The sequence below is a fragment of the Anastrepha ludens genome, chromosome 6, assembly GCF_028408465.1.
Source record: "Anastrepha ludens isolate Willacy chromosome 6, idAnaLude1.1, whole genome shotgun sequence".
Classification (NCBI taxonomy): Eukaryota; Metazoa; Arthropoda; class Insecta; order Diptera; family Tephritidae; genus Anastrepha; species Anastrepha ludens.
The window spans coordinates 126,248,685-126,266,204 of record NC_071502.1 but is presented as its reverse complement, the minus strand read 5'-3'; the positions used below and the strand labels follow the sequence as shown (position 1 = coordinate 126,266,204).

Below are 17,520 nucleotides of genomic sequence, written 5' to 3'. Positions count from 1 at the left end.
GTCATCCCCAAAGCGCACGCTAAGGAATCTCAAGCGCCTAGCCGCCAGAGCCGGACATTTGCAGAGAAAGTCTCTTTCTCTGCAGGATCGTCACAGCTTCTGCAAAAGAGGTTGTACGGAATTCCAAGCTTCTCCGCATGAGTACCGATCACCCAGTGACCAGTGAACACCGCAATGAGCTTGGAAATTGAATAGTGGGGGATTCCCGTCACCCTAAGCGTTCTGTTTCTATCGTACTGGGGCCATAGTATTTTCGGAATAGTACACGATGAGGCAGACCTCCATCTGTCTTGCGCTTTTTTTAGAAAGAAATTGTGTAGTTTCCCTTTAACAACGGACAAAGGGACACCGATGTATGAGAGGGGGACAGCTGAAACCGGTTCTGTCGACCCTTCCTGGCAAGTTCGTCGGCAATTTCATTTTCCTCTGTATTCCTGTGCCCAGGAACCCAGATAAGGGAAATGTTTCCAGGTCGACCGAGATGTTTCAGTTCCTCCTTACAGGAGTTCACCAGAAGGGAGTTGCAATACGGCGACGACAGGGCCTTGATCGCAGCTTTGCTATCGGAAAAAATATTAATGTCTCCTTCCCAACGGCGATCTCGAAGTATTTTGCATGCCTGCAGGTTCGCGAAGACCTCTGCTTGAAAAACGCTGCTCGTTTCCGGCAATTTAAAGGAGACCGAAATGCTGGCTGGTCAAAAACTTAACTATTATCAGTGATGCTCCAAGTAGACACGTATTAAATTCGTTGCCAATATTATAAAATTGACAACAAATTATTTAATTTTCATAGTTTGATAAAGTGTTTATGAAATTTGAAATTTATTGAAATAATCTATTCAGTATTTGAGTTATTTACATTTCACAAAACTTTCATTTAGACCAAAACGCTTTCATTCCGGATAATCTCCTACGCATGAAAGTTTTTTTTTAATATTTTCAATCATAACAAGCATAACAAATTTTTTTAATTGACCCCTACCCCCCTTCTTACCGTACATTTACGTGCCAACGTAGCTACTAGCTGCAGGAGCCTACGTACATACATATATATATGTGTTGTAGATGTCGGTTCGAAACAGGAGACTCATTCACATGCACATACAAATACACATATGCACATGTGTTTATAATTGGAACAGACAAAATTATTGCTGATGCGGAGCACCGTACTCTAGTAGACAACATTTGGCCATCCCACCAGTCGGTCCCAGTTGATCGTCCAGTTGCATGTATTTTATTACATTGTTGAAAGTTTTTACTTAACCACAATTAGTAACCTCCAAACGCCAATAACAATGAGCGGAGTAACTTTAATTCGCTTACTCAGCGCTAACAATAACCCACTGCACTCCAAGTACGGGAAAGGAGTTTGGCCATAGTTAAGGTTTTGTTGTGAAAACAGTAAAACGGTCTAGAGAGGCTAAATGCCGAAGGCTATCGTCCCCACTGCGAAAGACAAACTACAATACATGTATATGCATACATGTGTATATATAAGTATATGTAAAAAACATATGCCATCTGAAGTAAAGTGTTAAATCAAGGGGAACTCGTGGATGTGTAGACGAATATATAAGTATGTATGCATTTATGTACGAATGTATACATATGTTATAAATGTTTATATGTGTGGCCTACAGGCCAAATGTCCTTTTACGACCAGGGGGCATAGCTGAGCTCCAAGCTGCCGGGGGGGTCGGCAGGTTGCGGATAGCCGGAAGGCCTGTAGTAGCAGGTTGGTTGTGAATAAGTCTTGACAAATAAGCAACCCCCGACAAGGAGCGGCAGAGGAGGAGAAAGTTGGTATCTGCGACAAGGCGACTAAACACCGTCCTTAAATAGATGCCCTTCGTGAGGGCGCTATGACCAAAAAATCCAGGAGCGTCGGACTCAAATTGAGCGGTTATCCTGGTCAGCGTCTGTTCTCCATAGTAGGAGCGGCTGATTACAGCATGTTAGCGTGGCCTACGGGTCATCAGGATCGATACCAGTAAGATCCTGATTATCGCATACTGGTTTGGAAGCAGAAAGCGATCGGGCTGGAGCAGTGAATCTCTGTAATCTGAGTAAGCCGAGCGAAATCTAGTTGAAATTACTTACAGAGGGTTTGCTGCTCTTCCGCCCTATTAAAACTTGGCAGGTCTCACAGTGCGCTCAAAACGCGTAGTCTTCAGTTACTATGTAGGTTGGGTTGAGATGATTCCCCATTAGGCTTGAAGTCTGGCTCTGAATACTGGTGCCCATAAGGACTAGTGTCAACCCTAGTATGGCCTCCCTGTTTCATAGATAACCATAGGACTTACGGAAACTACATACACACGTGGAGATAGCGGTTGTGAGTTTGGGCCCATATAGAATGGACAAAAATGAAAAAATTAAACAAAAACACGAAACAAAAAACAACGGAAACGTGAATTTCGAAACTGAAGAAGCATTTAAGCGGAGCACTGAACGGAGGACAACGCGTCGACGCTGGAAACGAGCCAACGCCGTACAAGCAGATTGACAGCGCAAGCAAGCAATGCACCAAGCGGAATTATTGGGACGCCAACATCCTATCTGGACAACGATGTGGTCCGACAGCTACAGCAGAAAGCAACACCAAGAGGCATTCCGCCCCCTCCGGCACCGACTCCGATGACCGGTGCATTATGTGAACTGGTAGAGCGCCTAGGAAAGGAAATTGACGGATTACTGTCATATGTCGAACCGCGGAAAAATGTCCACGGTGACACACTGACGTAATCACACAGCTCGAAGGCGAAGAGCGAAGAGTCAGGCTAATATCGACACCGGTGCGGATGATTCAAGCAGCACTACAAAAAAGTGTGAAAATACCCGCTAAAAGAGCCAGAGATAGAGGCAGCCCTAAAACTGTCGCAGTGCAGACAGCAACAAAGTCTCCATCTGCTAAAAAAAGGAAAGACGACAGCTACCCGCATACATAGATGCCTCCCGGGACCAAGGAAGAGTGGACGAAAGTCCAAGGAAAAAGAAACCTAGGAGAGATAAAAAAGGTGGCAGGTATATTAGACCCAGGCCTGATGCGATCATCATCGAAAAAATGGCAGATATCATGACATACGCGGACATGCTGCGTTTGGTAAAAAATAGTGTAGACCTCAGCGAAAAGGTAAAAGCAATGCGGCCTACACAAAAAGGTGGACTTGCGATCGAACTAAAGAGGAGCAAGGATTTAGAAGCACCAAACTGTCGTGTGGCCATAGAAAAAGCCCTAGAAAGTGTGGCCACGGTCAACCTCAAGACGCACAACATTACAATTCAGTGCAGAGGACTTATTCCGGATCTGAGATGAAATTCTCAGCGCAATAGTAGAGCAAGCGCATGTGAAAAGCGTTGATAAAAGCGCAATAAAAAGCAGGCGTAACACACACGGAGGCACATAATCTGTGTACATTTTGCTGCCCGTGGATGACGCCAAAAAGGTCCTGGGGCTTGGACACATTAAGGTTGGATGGATTCGATGTCGCGTGTCGGAGGTAATCTCCCCTAAAAGGTGCTACAAATGCTGGGCGTTCGACCACGTAGTGACCATCTGGCCATAATAATAGAAATACAGGAGGATAGGCGAAACTATGAAAGATGGAAGACACGACAAAAGTGGAAAAAACGGCCTTCAATGCCGGGACATTTAGGTCGGCATGGGATGCGGACGGTATGGCGGAACATAGATGTAGATACGGAGGCAAACGTAAACCTGCCTACTGGTGGACTGCTGAAATAGCTGATATGAGAAAAGCCTGCATCAAGGCGCGAAGAAAAGCAACAAGAGCGCGTCAACGACCAACCTTGAATGGCTTTCATGCAGAGTATAGAGCACGAAAGCAGGAACTGAAAAAAGCAATTAGAAAAGCAAAAATCGTTGCTTCAAACAAATGCGAGATGGTGCAGATACTGATCTCTGGGGACTGGCGTATAAAACGGTCATGCAAAAGGTGAAAGGCCCTAGCGCACCGCAGCCTACATGTTCACAATTGCTGCAACAAATAATAGTGGCGCTCTTTCGTCCACAGGGGGAAACAAGCGACGAGGAATACGGCATAGATGCAATTTCAAACGTGCAACCGGTGACACCAAAAGAAGTGCTAAACACACTAAAACGTGTAAAAGACTGTAAGGCGCCTGGCCCAGATGGGATTCCTAATATTGCACTTAAAACCGCGATACGGGCTAAACCCCAGATGTTTGCAAGCCTATACAGTGCTTTCCTAGCCGAAGGAACCTTCCCGAAGCGATGGAAATTGCAACGATTGGTGATGCTACTTAAACCAGGCAAGCAACCTGACCAACCATCCGCATACAAACCTCTCTGTATGTTGGACACAGTTGAGAAAATTTTTGAGCGTATCATATGTGATCGACTGCAGGAGAGCTTAGAAAGCCCCAGCGGACTCTCTGATAAACAGTTTGGCTTCCGACGAGCAAGGTCAATCGTGGATGCTATCCGAATAGTCACAGACATAGCTCGTGAGGCTATCAGCGGGGGAAGCTCCTCCATGAAATATTGCGAAGTCATCACATTGGATGTAAATAATGCTTTCAATTCGGCAAAATGGTCTAACATACTGCTAGCCCTAAAACTTTTGAAAGTGCCATGATATCTCTTGCGCATCATCAGAAGCTATTTCAGCAACCGTATTCTACAGTACGATACTGATAATGGGCCAAAAAAGTACGAAGTTACTGGTGGGGTCCCTCAGAGATCAGTCCTGGGGCCAACACTCTGGAACGTTATGTACGACGGGGTCTTAAAACTGAAACTTCCCGATAAGGTGGATTTTGTTGTTTACAAAGTTTTTGGTACCTTTGCTAGCAGGTGGACAGTGGAGATGAACTGTTTTAGACAAACCGACGACAGACACAGACGCTTGAGCCAAACACTCACAACAGTACCGAACTGAAGACAAGACAATAGTTTCTGAGTATCGGACTATTGCAGATGTTTTCTCAGATGTTTAACTCCCCCTACAACCGCTTTCGAAGCCAGTGCGAGAAGTGAATACTATCGATGGCGTAAAATCTCCATACGCCCACAGGAGCGGAACCTGGACGCAGGAACCTGTTGTGTCAATAGGCATAAACGCGGCTCCACCTTGAAGAAATGCGCGGTTCCATGGTGGAAATCAGCCGAGGAGGAGGAATGTTATAGTATTAATGGGAGCATGCCCTACTACCATTGGTGTGACGGCACCTTTGATGATGTTTCAGACATTTTGATTTACACCTCCTGACTAAAAACAAAAAAAAAAAAATCAAGGGGAAGTAAACTACTAGACAACGGGTCGTTCATTTAGAAAGCTTTCTTTTTGTTTTAAAATAATGAAAATTTTTGATGAGATTGCATTGTTATTGACCATTATGTATGAAAATTATTTTGCTATTGGCTTAGGGTGCATTTATGTTGCAGCTGGTATAAAAGCGTAGATCTCAACGAGTTTCATAATCTAGACTGTATTCTGTCATATTTTCAGAATGTATGTGAACGAATATTGAAACTTTTGATTACACTTTATTAAAAATTTAAGGAAAACTTCAAAAAAGGTAGCACAATTGTCACAGTAGGCTCAATTCATCTCAAAAACGATTAATGATAACCATAAGTTATTTACATATGTATATGGAAATGATTAATATGAATCGATTCGCCTTTTCTCTGCTCGCTATCTCTGGGCTCTGCTTGTTTGATGAAAAATTTGTATGTAAAAGAAACAACAAAGTTATCGAGCAAGATTTTCCACTAGCGAATATGGTTATTACTCATTAGACTGGTATAACTCACTGCCTTACAAACGCATGTAATTTAAGGCGGCTCTATTCCCGCCATGCCAATATACATAGGTATGTAGGTATGTTCATTTATGCCAGTTTCTTCATTTATTCGCCATTTGCTAACGCTTGGCGAAGAGAAGAGGCCTTGTACTTCATAAACCTGGTATAACTTACTAATTCCCATGCAGAAGCCTTTTCCACATATAATATATAAAAAAAAGGTGTTAAATAACATTAAAAACAGAATTTTTTTTGTATTTTGTTAGTTAATTAGTAGCGCATTTTATTTATCTTTATATAGATTATCGGTTTGAAAAGATAACTTTCGTCGTTTTTTTTTAATCTTACACGCCATTTTCAAAAACATTGTTTTGAAAAAACGTGTTTCAAAGTTTTCAGAAGGTAGACAGTATACTCACACGAGGGACGGTACACAGGCTTGCAACTCCGAAAACACTTTGAATTCCGCTATACAATTTTGAGGGCATATTCTCCTATAAAATATCTATCGATTGCAAAAAAAAATCGATTTTTTGAAGCCGACTGATAAGTTAAGTTTCTTTTCATGTTTTTTACATCATTGCTTAATACAGTCATTTTTAACACAGTTCACAACGCTTTTTAGACACAATTTTAGACACATTAAATTTTCAGAAAAAAATGTTTAAAAAATTTTAAGTTTTGATGAAACTTGTTGATTTTTTTTGAATTTTGTACCAAGTTTAAAGTTTTAATTCTGCATATTGACCAGAGCGACTAGAATGACCAGAGCGAAGAAAACTCGGTCAAATATTTGTTTTGTCAGTCACAGCTCTGCTTCAACATTACCGCATATATACTTTCTCTGCTATTATGGCAGCTCCAACATATGTAAAGGCACCCTTTAACGAATTTATTACTATAACGTTGGTTCACAGACAATCTCGACACGCTCTACGCTTTTGGAGGATCTATGGTACTTAAATACCCTTTATATTAACATATGTACATATGTATGTATTTAGCCGCCGGTATTGATTGCTTAAAAGATTTAACGCATGTGCCGCTATTGAGGCGGTGTTCGGCAAAGCGAAGAGAGAGAAGAAAAACGAAATGTCAAGTAACCTTATATGTAGGTAAATAGAGATTTCTTTATAGAATAATTTAGCTTCCATGCCATAAAAATGTTAAATTATTAATAACAGTGTGGCTCTTAAAACCCTAACTAGATTATACCGAAGTTGCTTGTACGTCTGGACTTATTCCTTCTTCTTGATTGGTCCGATAACCGCTTACGCGATTTTGGCCGAGTTGGAAAAGAGCGCTAATCGTTTCTTTCTCGTCCTAACCGGCGCAAATTGGATACACCAAGTCCTTCTCCACCAAATCTTTCCAACGCAGAGGAGGCCTTCCTCTTCCTCTGCTACCATCAGCTGATACCGTATTGAATACTTTGAGTCAAGAATTTTGTGAGTGGGTGGTGAAAATTACATATTTTGTAATTTTATTAAAAAAAAAAACTTTTCAGTCCGCGAACACAAGTTATGATGTGGAGAGCTATAGAACAATAGCTTTTATTTTCAAAAGCAAACCAAACTTCGATTGCGATGCGATTTCAAGCGCAAAAAGGAAAAAAATATTTCCTGTGCAGAGACAATAATTCTTATTAACTGCAGCCAGCGAATATTTTCTCAGGCAAGGACAGTTTATTTACTTCTGTACACAAGCATTGGAATAGAAAGTGAATTTTTCGTGAGCATGCAAACTGTGAATCATGCTAATAGTGGCACGATACAGGTCAGAGTAGTTTATACGAAACGAGTATGTGAACGTTTCTATATTTATTCATATAAATATACATACATATGCACGGATGTATGCACATAAGCAGGCAAATTCGCTCATAATAATACATATATAAAGATTCTGAATACGATATTAGAGAAAGGCAGTGATCCTTGCATTGATACTTTTGAGCACTTCATTGACTTATCAGATTAACTCTATTTTATAGTTTTTTTTACAGCATTTCACTCGATTGCTTGAGTTTGTGATCATTTAGGATAATGTATTCTGTCGACTAGATAACAAAAATGTGTCAGACTATTCCTGTATTACTCTAAGATACATGCATAAATATATACACATATAAAAACATTTGAGGTACATATATTACATACAGATGTACATAAGTGGGAAGTGTTGAATGTGGTGCCAAAAAACCCTACGATGACAACGTGATATACAGCAATTTCATCGCTAGCTTACATTCACTTAATTTGGTAACAAGTATTGCCTGCATAGAGATATGTAATGTAAAAACACACACACCAATGCAAATAGATGCCTACACGTACGAAATATAAATATATAGTATGTATGCATGTATGATTGTATGTATACCATACGCTACTACAAAGCAACGGTTCGCGCGAATAACGCTCATCTGCCATGCTAGGAAAATGTGTGTTAGTAATTCGTAGGATGGTTGTGCGCTAGTGGAATAGTAAAATCGTGGCGTAGTGGTGGCACGCTCGTCTTCAATTTTTCTTTGCCATTCCCTAACTTGTTGTTGCTGTTGTTAGATGCAGAAGTAACGACGTTGTCTTCGGTGTCTTCTGCTTGCGCGGTCGCAGCGAATACGGTAAGCATCGGCGTCACCATCGCCGCGAGATGAGTAGTTGGCAAAAATGTTTGAATGCGATCACGAACTTGACCTTTCACATAACCTTTAAGGCAGTCATTCAGTCAAACCGCCGACGAAACAACAACAATCACACGGACCAGAATCACATCAAGAAGAGCAGTTTTAACAATAACAACACCAACAACGAAATCAACAACCAGAGCCACAACAGCGTCAGCCTTAACACATCCTTTTTTTCGTTTCATTCACCCGCGTTTTTCTCAACTGCTGACGCCTTGATGTTATTGCTGCTGCTGCCGCTGCCCTCATTGTTCTGTCAAAGTTCCGCGGTTGCATTACCGGATGCGACGTATAAGCAAGCGGATAGGAGCGCTGCGCTTAGACTGCTAACAACTATCGTGCTGTATAGAAAACGGGAATTCAGTGTCTCAAATGCCGCACTATTAAGCAAACACAATATCAATGGGAATCATATCAGAAAGATTCGACGGAAGAGAGGGCAAGGACGAGGTGGAAATCAAGGTGGGGAAACAGTACTGCAAACATGGGCTTGGTGCCAAGAACATTTCCAAAGAGCCGTACAAAATGTCCGAAAGACGAATTGATACTGGCTGTGAGGTGTTTTTTTTTTTTGTTTTTTTTGCTTTTGAATATTATGACAAAATGTTGAATCTTCGATTGACAGAGTGATCGTTTTTTTATTACGAATTTAGGGGCGTATTTGTTTGTATTTGTTAGTCTTTTAAGTTATCCATTTTGGTTTTGGTGGGAATCATGTATTCTGTGGGAATCTCTGCATAAAGCTTTAGGTTTATTTTGCTATTTTGTACTGTAAAATAAAAAATTTAATATTAATGCCTGACGAGCAGTTTTGCTTGGCAATTTTATGGCGTGGAATGGATAGGGTAGTAAGAACTTGACACTCGTTTATTTCTTTCAAATCAATACAAAATTTACTGTGAATATGATCCAAAGAACAATAAGTTGACCTAAGTACATATTCGTACCTGGAAAACCTGAAAGTAATGTAAATGGCAGACATTTTAGCAGAAATTAAATTTTTTACTTCTTGTTTTAGTAAACCCGGAATGATTCGAAATTCTTTGTCATTGTTCGTCCACAGAAATTTAAAAATATGTTCCCGTATAATGTAAAACTGAACTCATTAATCAGAAGGTGAAGAACTAAAATCAAAGCATTTATGCATATTTAGGAGGTGCGCAAGGTACCTCGCAAGTCATATTATGAATTATCAGACAGTTTAAAACTAGTTGATTTTGATTTAAACCTTAAAAACTTTACGACCTAAGACAATACGAAACTTACAACAACTTGTTAACCACCTAAATATGTTATGTCAACGATCCCATATAGCTATCTATACAATCTGTCAAAAAATACCGGGAAGTGTATATTTAAAAAGCGCGCGTTACGCATATGTCTAATTTTTTTTTTGCTGGAGTGTTGGTATAACTGCCCTTTATAGTGTCGCAGAGTTTGAGAGAGATCTTTCAAATAGCTCGTTTTTGGCATTTAAATTTTGTGTTTTGAACGGGATTTCGTGTGCTTTATCAAAAACACGGGCCTACGAGTGGTATAAGGCTTTTGCAAAGAGCCGAGAAGTCGTGGAAGATTTGCCCCGATTTGGTCGCCCATCAACGTCTTCAACGGATGTAAAACCATTATTTAAGTTTGAGAGACCTTAGTGACCTTTGCGTGTCGCACGAATCAATTCGCAACATTTTACACCATTAGTTGGGCATGAGACGCGTGGCTGCTCGACTCATTCCAAGAGAATTGAATTGCTTTAAAAAAATTCATTGGAAGAAGGTGGCTGAAGATATACTTGAACAAGTGAATTCGGACCCAACCTTTATCCAGCACTTCATAACAGGTGATGAGACGTGGGTATATGAGTTTGACATGCAAACCAGTCAACAGGCGGCTGAAAGGCGCTATCCACATGAGCTGAAACCCAAACAACCACGTCAAAGTCGGTCAAAAGTGAAAGTCATGCTACTCGTTTTCTTTGATTATCATGGCGTTGTGCACCCGGAATCTCGGGATCCTTTCCCAATGGTTCTATGGTAAGTAAATAATATTATTTGGAAGTGACGCGACGTTTGAGAAAGAATGTGCGTAGGGAAGGGCCTGATTTGTGGAAACTCATGGATCTTGCACCATGATAACACTCCGTCTTACAAGGTTCATATTGCGAACACTTTTTTGACCAAAAACTCGAAAAATATCATCGACAAACCACCCTGTGACTTTTTCCTTTTCCCAAAACGTAAATTGCCACTCCGCGGACGCCGCTTTGCGTCGATAGAGGCCATTTAAAAGGAGCTTTGATGAATGAACTAATCGTTGGCATATGTGTATTGCTTCGAATGGAACCTATTTTGAAGGCAACAAAATGATTAAACAATTATTTTGCGTTCTATTGAACGATTCCCAGCACTTTTTGACGTGATAACGTCTTATAATTTGATTTAGCCGGCTGCACGCACGAAAAAATGTGTCGTTACCTTGCTCATTAGTGTTACCTTGCTCATTTGTCGTCACCTTGCTCATTTGTAGTTACCTTGCTTATTTGTCGTTATCTTGCTCATTGCCGTTACTCCTACTTAAGTGAACGTATATATGTATGTATATGCGCATATGTACATATATAAATTCACGTATTTGTACTTGCATATGCCTTCTTATTGATTATTATTAATTTGATTTACTTGAAGAATTTAAAATAAAACCAAGTTTGTTAATAATACCTGTTGTCTTAATGTTATTATTATTAACTTTTTTATTATATATGAGGGAAAAAATGTATGGTAATATTTACCACATACCTTATAAGAACAAATCTAGATGTAAAGATGCATACAAATGGTATGGACATATCAAATATACGAATATATTCCGTATGCAAGCAAATGTAAGCTAATGTGCTTGAACTGCAAGCGAGAGCGCGGAACGAACGACAAAGAGCACAATCGGCCCCCGCGTTCGGCAACGTTCGACATCTGGCTCTGTCCTACTTGAGTGAGCATATATATGTATGTATATGTGCATTTGTATATATGTAAATTCACATACTTGTATTTGCATATGCCTTCTTCCTGTGTGCATGGTAATGAACCATTTCTCTGTTGAGAATAGGACGATGATAGAAAAAGTAGGAAATGAAAGGGAGTGTTTCGAGTTTAAAGTGTCTTGAAAAAGGCAAATCGATGATGGTCCCTCTTAGTGTTGTTGACTTATTAACGTCTGATGCAGAATCGAAATTGAAGATATCTTTCATGAATTTGATAAGTGTTTCGTCATTTTTCACGTTTGTGTAAATGTAACTTGACCTATTCCATTGCAATTCCATTTACCTCCTCCTCTATATCCATACAAAATATCTATCAAACAAATAAAATTAAAATTTTGTTTTGAAAATTGCAACCATTCTATCAATATTTTCTTATGACGTTGTCATGTTAAACTATCGTCAGTAAACCGACTTTACAGACAACCTCTTTTTTTTGACAGAATGTAGATGCTTGGCCAAGCTCCTGCTTCTATTTGTGGCGTGTGTCTTGATGTTTTTTTCAGAAATGGAGGGACCTACAGTTTTAAGCTGCCTCCAAACGGCTTGGTTTGGTTAAAGAGGTGATTCATCCAGAATCCAACTAGCGCTTCTCCACCATTTTTTTGCCACATCCTCACTACCAACTTGATTAACGGTCTAAACCAGCCAGTGGTTTGCCCAGAGTTGACATTCTCTCGCAGGATATTAACAGAGAAAATGGAAAATCGTTTCCTTTTTTTTGGTTATTTACAACAGTGGCAGTGTCTGTTGTGAGGGATGCCCATTTTGGCTGCTTGTTCCCCGACATGTCAAAAGCCAGTTATCAATGTTAACGTTCGTTTCAGGTTGTAGGTCTCTCCATAAATAATCCGTTCGGAGGTATTTCGAGGAAATTAAAATTTTGATTGCATCCAGTGGTATGAATACCGATTCTGCAAGAAAGTTATTCATGGCATATCCTACTCTTACCAGTCTATCTGCTTTTTGTGTACTTTCAATGTGGCGATGACCCGGGACACAGATTAAGGCAACGTTATGGTTTTCACTCAAGGTGGTAAGGCTATTCATACTTTGTTTCGCCAGTTTAGAGGATTGCAGCTCTGAAACAAATCTACGATTAGTAACCTACAACCTTCCCCAATTGCCAATACTTCCGCCTGGAAGATACTGCCGACATTAGGAAGGTGTACAGATTTTTTTGAATCTAAGCCTATACCACAATCCATTTTAGAGCCATCTGTATAGACTATAGTATCGAAGTTTTTTTGTGAGAATCCCATACGTTTTTTCTTTCCAACAACCCGCTTCATTTAACTTAAATGCACACATCTTCTTGATATGTCGATCTATCAGAATAAGGTGTGTCAGTGCATTAAGAACCTCCCTAGGACGTGATCTGATTGTACAGGCTGATCTTTGTATTCTGGCTAGTAATTTGATATTATAATCTCTTCCTAGAGCTTTCCTTACGATAAATGGATCCATACGATAAAATTGGTCGTATAACCGCCATACACAGCGGTTAATGCTTTTTTCTGAGGAACTTTTTCATATCAGAAATATATTGGGAGTTGGCCATTGCCTGTCGAGGGGCGGCCGCTATAAGAAAAACAATTTCTATCATTTGATGTTTCATGCCCGGAGACTGGAACCTGCGCACTTCCAACCCATTCGGTTACGGCGTCCGACTACCTATATGCAAATATGTATTTACACTTGGAACAGTTATTTATTGTATTATTTCATAAACTAACTTATTATTGACTTCAGTACAGAATGTATTCACACAGATTCTGGTCCCAAACTGCATCCTTTTTAGTTCTAAACATCATTTGGCATTGGCGACAACAACCTGCTCCCAGAATATTAATTAATTCGCGTATTTTTTTTACATTTCAATTCGATTAAAAGTATACATACTTATGCATGCATGTATGTATGTGTATATGTATGGATATATGTTTGCTTGTATACATCAATCAATTGGTAGCATGTTCTTTGAAAAGGTTTTCGTTTTTTTACTAAAATCAAACCCTGCAGTGTTGGAATGGTGTACTAGTGTAAAAGTCAACACAAAATCGTATTTGCTGATGACCTGTCAAAGTCTGCAATTAATGAAATCGTGTGGCGACGCTGATGACGCTGACTACGGCTGCTGAACATTTAATTGGCAGCTGGACGTTACGTGTCTTTACCTTACGGCATTCCTTGGCGTCGTATCAATCCAAATATATTTTGCCGTTAACTTCTTAGGTGTCATAAAGAAATACATATGTATACATGCAGGATTTTATTAGTGATGAAACAAAAAATTTTCACTCTGACTGTAGTTAATGTGGTCAAACTCCAAATAATATATTAAATTGGCCATCTTCTCCTTCTGTTTTAAAGCAATGTAATTGGTCTGGTTAATGCTCTTTTCCTTATCGAGAAAACTTTTCTATTTAATTTGCTCTCTAACAGCAAAAATTATCGATTAAAATATTTTTTTTAACCAACAAAGCTGATGAATTGAAGATTTTTCCAACGATAGAAGGATTTACCTCCCGACTTTGATTTATATCCGGCTGGTCAATTCGGCAGTATTCCTCAACAAAATTTTAGGAATACTCTACACTTAAAAAATAACTTGATTTCTGTGCTCAAAGGTCTTATTGTTCTGTAGTCATATGATTCATACCAGAATGTAGCCGAAAAAACTTCAAGAGACGTCTCATTGAGCCTTCTATTAAGGTGAAGATTGTTATTTGCTTTTGAACGTAGGAAGCAAAATAGGTTTAAGTTAAAAAGATATGGTGGCTGGAGTTGAATGATTTAGTAAATGCTATTTTGCTTATGATAACAGCCTATCACCTCAGTCAGTCATTTTACATACTCCTACAGACTTCGAACATCAGCGCCACGTAATCCATTAAATATCCTTTTTTAGAAAGAATTACTTAGGAACGTCTGGTCGGGTAAAATCTGTCTACTATATATACCTTTTTATACTTCCATTGCCACTCGACCACGTGGCTTTACCCAGTTGTGGCCGGACGGTTTTCTTTTCGGTAATAAGCTCAGTGAGCGTTCTGGAAGTTGTAGATGCTCCATGTATGGCAAGTGTATGTATGCAAGTGCCTACTTGTGCATATGGGTTATATGTATTCTTTATACATGGTTGAACTGTTATATGTAAGACCCAAAAACTAAACCTTCAATTAAAAATACTAAATATTCCGTTTAAATATGAAAGCTGGTCCGTTTATTTTAATGTTTTAACACTATTTACTACATTTCACCAAATCTTTTTTAGATTTTAATGAGTTTCATGCTGCTGGTTGTAAATACCTGCAATTTCAGTCATTATAATTAGGCAAATGGATTTCAATATTATCGAAGAGCGTTCCATCGTTCTTACGTTTTGCTCACCATATGTTTTTAGACACATATGTATGTACATATGTAAGTGTGTTCGGATTTCCTATCCAGCTTGTATTTCAAGGTTTTTCATAGTTTCTTAAGTCCATATATAGTTACAGTGTTGTGCATAACAATTTATTTATTTAAATTTTTAGTCAAAAAACACGAATGTCTATTGCCTTAGTGCTAATATAAATAATGTATTAAAGGAATAACAAATAAGACAATCTTAAACTAAAATAAACTTAATTAAAAAGATGACGATTATATTAACGAATTAAATAATGTATCAAAGAAGAGAATTGATTTCTAGTTATTGTAAAATCTAACGATATGGAATTCCAAATCTCGTTAAATTCGCGCAGAGTCCGAACAGTAGATGCATTGGACTCAAAATTCGTTCTGAATATCTTGAGATAAAAAGGGTAAGACCTTCGTAAGATTCTCGCCGGAATAAGAAAGTGAGTGCGTTGCTACGCACAATCAATGTTACCTTGTATTAAATTAAAAACAAGAGAGAGCGAAAGAATTGATAACAAGCGGGAGCTATAAAGGGGATATGTGAGAGAAAATTTTAGAGATCTGTGGGCATACTTAAGAAACATCTTTTGTAATTTCATGGTGTATGGGTGAGAGAAGTTTGAACTGTTACGCCTAACAAAGCCCAAGATCGAATCTGATTTTGGGATAATATAACTTATATGACTTGAGAATGAAAAATTAAAGTAAAAAATTACACCAAGTTCTTTGATTTCATCCACAGGTTGCAGAACATTATTAAAGATATTATCTTTTTTAAATTTAAAGACCTACATGAATTTGCGCACCAAGAACCGAGTTCATTAAGGCCAGCCTGGTGCCTAAGCACATCTGCGGGATTTCTTATTGAGGTAAAAAATTTTAAGTCATCTACATATATGCATATATGGTGCCTGACAAATGAAAAGCATCTACTAATATCATTTATAAATTAGACGAGTAGAAGGGGGCCCAGAATACTACCTTGAGGTACTCCAGAAGAAGCAATGAAAGAGGCAGAAGATTCATTCTCAATTGTCAAACGACAACTGTATAATGTAATCTTTATATATGCTTAAGCATCCGGGTGTTTAATTAGCTAATATATGATCTCATATATAATAAATTATATATCACCACTTATAAAAATCTAAATATATACACACTTAATTCACCATATTCATATATCAATAAAAAATCACCAAGTAAAAGTCACTTCATGAAAAGATTTTTTCTAATATTTCTTAACAACATTCGATGATCATAGACCAAACGGTAAACGTCTTAAACATTAGATGCGCCAAGCTGCAGCGAAATATGAAAGTGATTCATCTAAATATAAATTAAGAATTTTAGTGACCGGAGCATTTGACAATTTTATTTTTTAACTATGGCAATGACAATATTAAATGAAAAATTAATTAGAAAAGCTCTTAAACTCATCCCATCAACAGCTATTTAGGCTGCTTTTGCTATACACAGCACTGTATGTTTGTATGTTTAACTTTATAATAAATATAGAGAATTCTTCTCTTGACAAAATTAATGATGCCTTAACCTGAGCCGCGTTAATTATTTAATACCCGTTTAACATTCATGAATTTGGAAACGAAAGCATTTAAGTGTCGGGCGTTTAATAGCCATCATAGCCAGATGCGCTACAAACGTTATACCATAATTGTTGTTTTATGGTATCTTGGCATATTTTAAACGCTTGAGGAGCTGTGTAGCCACTGGCATCATTTCGGTAATTATTAATGGCCATCGCCGAAGTCGATTTTGCGTTATCGAAGATGGTGCCACTATAACTCAAAAATTAGGTAGCAAACAATAACAACAACAACAATGTATTAATTTAAAAAGATGTGAGCTAAAGGTTTTCCAAATTAAATTACAATATCGCGCCACAATCGCTATGCTACCTTTGCCGAAATTAGATTCCAAAACTTGGGATTAGTTAGATGTACATTTTGAAAATGTTGACAAATTAAAAAAAAAATATAAAGTAACTATGTTTCAAAAACTATCAAAGTCTCCAAAATTTTACTTTTTGAATGATGAAATTTGAAAGAAAAATCGCATGCAGGATGTTTAAAACAAGGGCCAAATTAACCAAATTTTATAACAAACTATTTTTGTTTATTATATTTTTCTAGACAATTTTTGAATACAATTTCTTTTTCTCTTAATAATATTATATTAAACAATCCCTATTTATAATATTACGCTGTATTGTTCTTTCTAATTTTTGTTAAAATCCGTCTTTACCCATTTCTAAAAAGTTTTTTCATTAAATAATTTTTATGTAGTTCGGTCGAAGATTTTGTTATTTTGTACACTAGAAGAAAGAGTCATAAATTTCTGAATTCAGGGCTATTCCAAAATACAAAAATTATTTCCCGACGGTCACTTGGAAGAGATTTCTAACAAGCGAAGGAAAAGTCTCCTAAATTTTAAACCTTTTGTTTGTCTGATGAAGTAAATGCCATTTTATCTCTTCGAAATACTTAAAAAATATTCATATACATTTCTAGTTCACATCTACTGTCATTTGCGTTGTTGACATAAGCTCCAAACTGTTGAAAGAAATGAATAAGTGAGTGAGG

The 17,520-nt window shown here is 38.2% G+C and overlaps 1 protein-coding gene across 1 annotated transcript in view; it reads right to left on the bottom strand.

The window, feature by feature from the left end:
* Window positions 1-17,520, bottom strand: part of LOC128867345 (Kruppel-like factor 2) — a 64,679-nt gene that overhangs the window by 29,213 nt on the left and 17,946 nt on the right. The window lies entirely within an intron of this gene.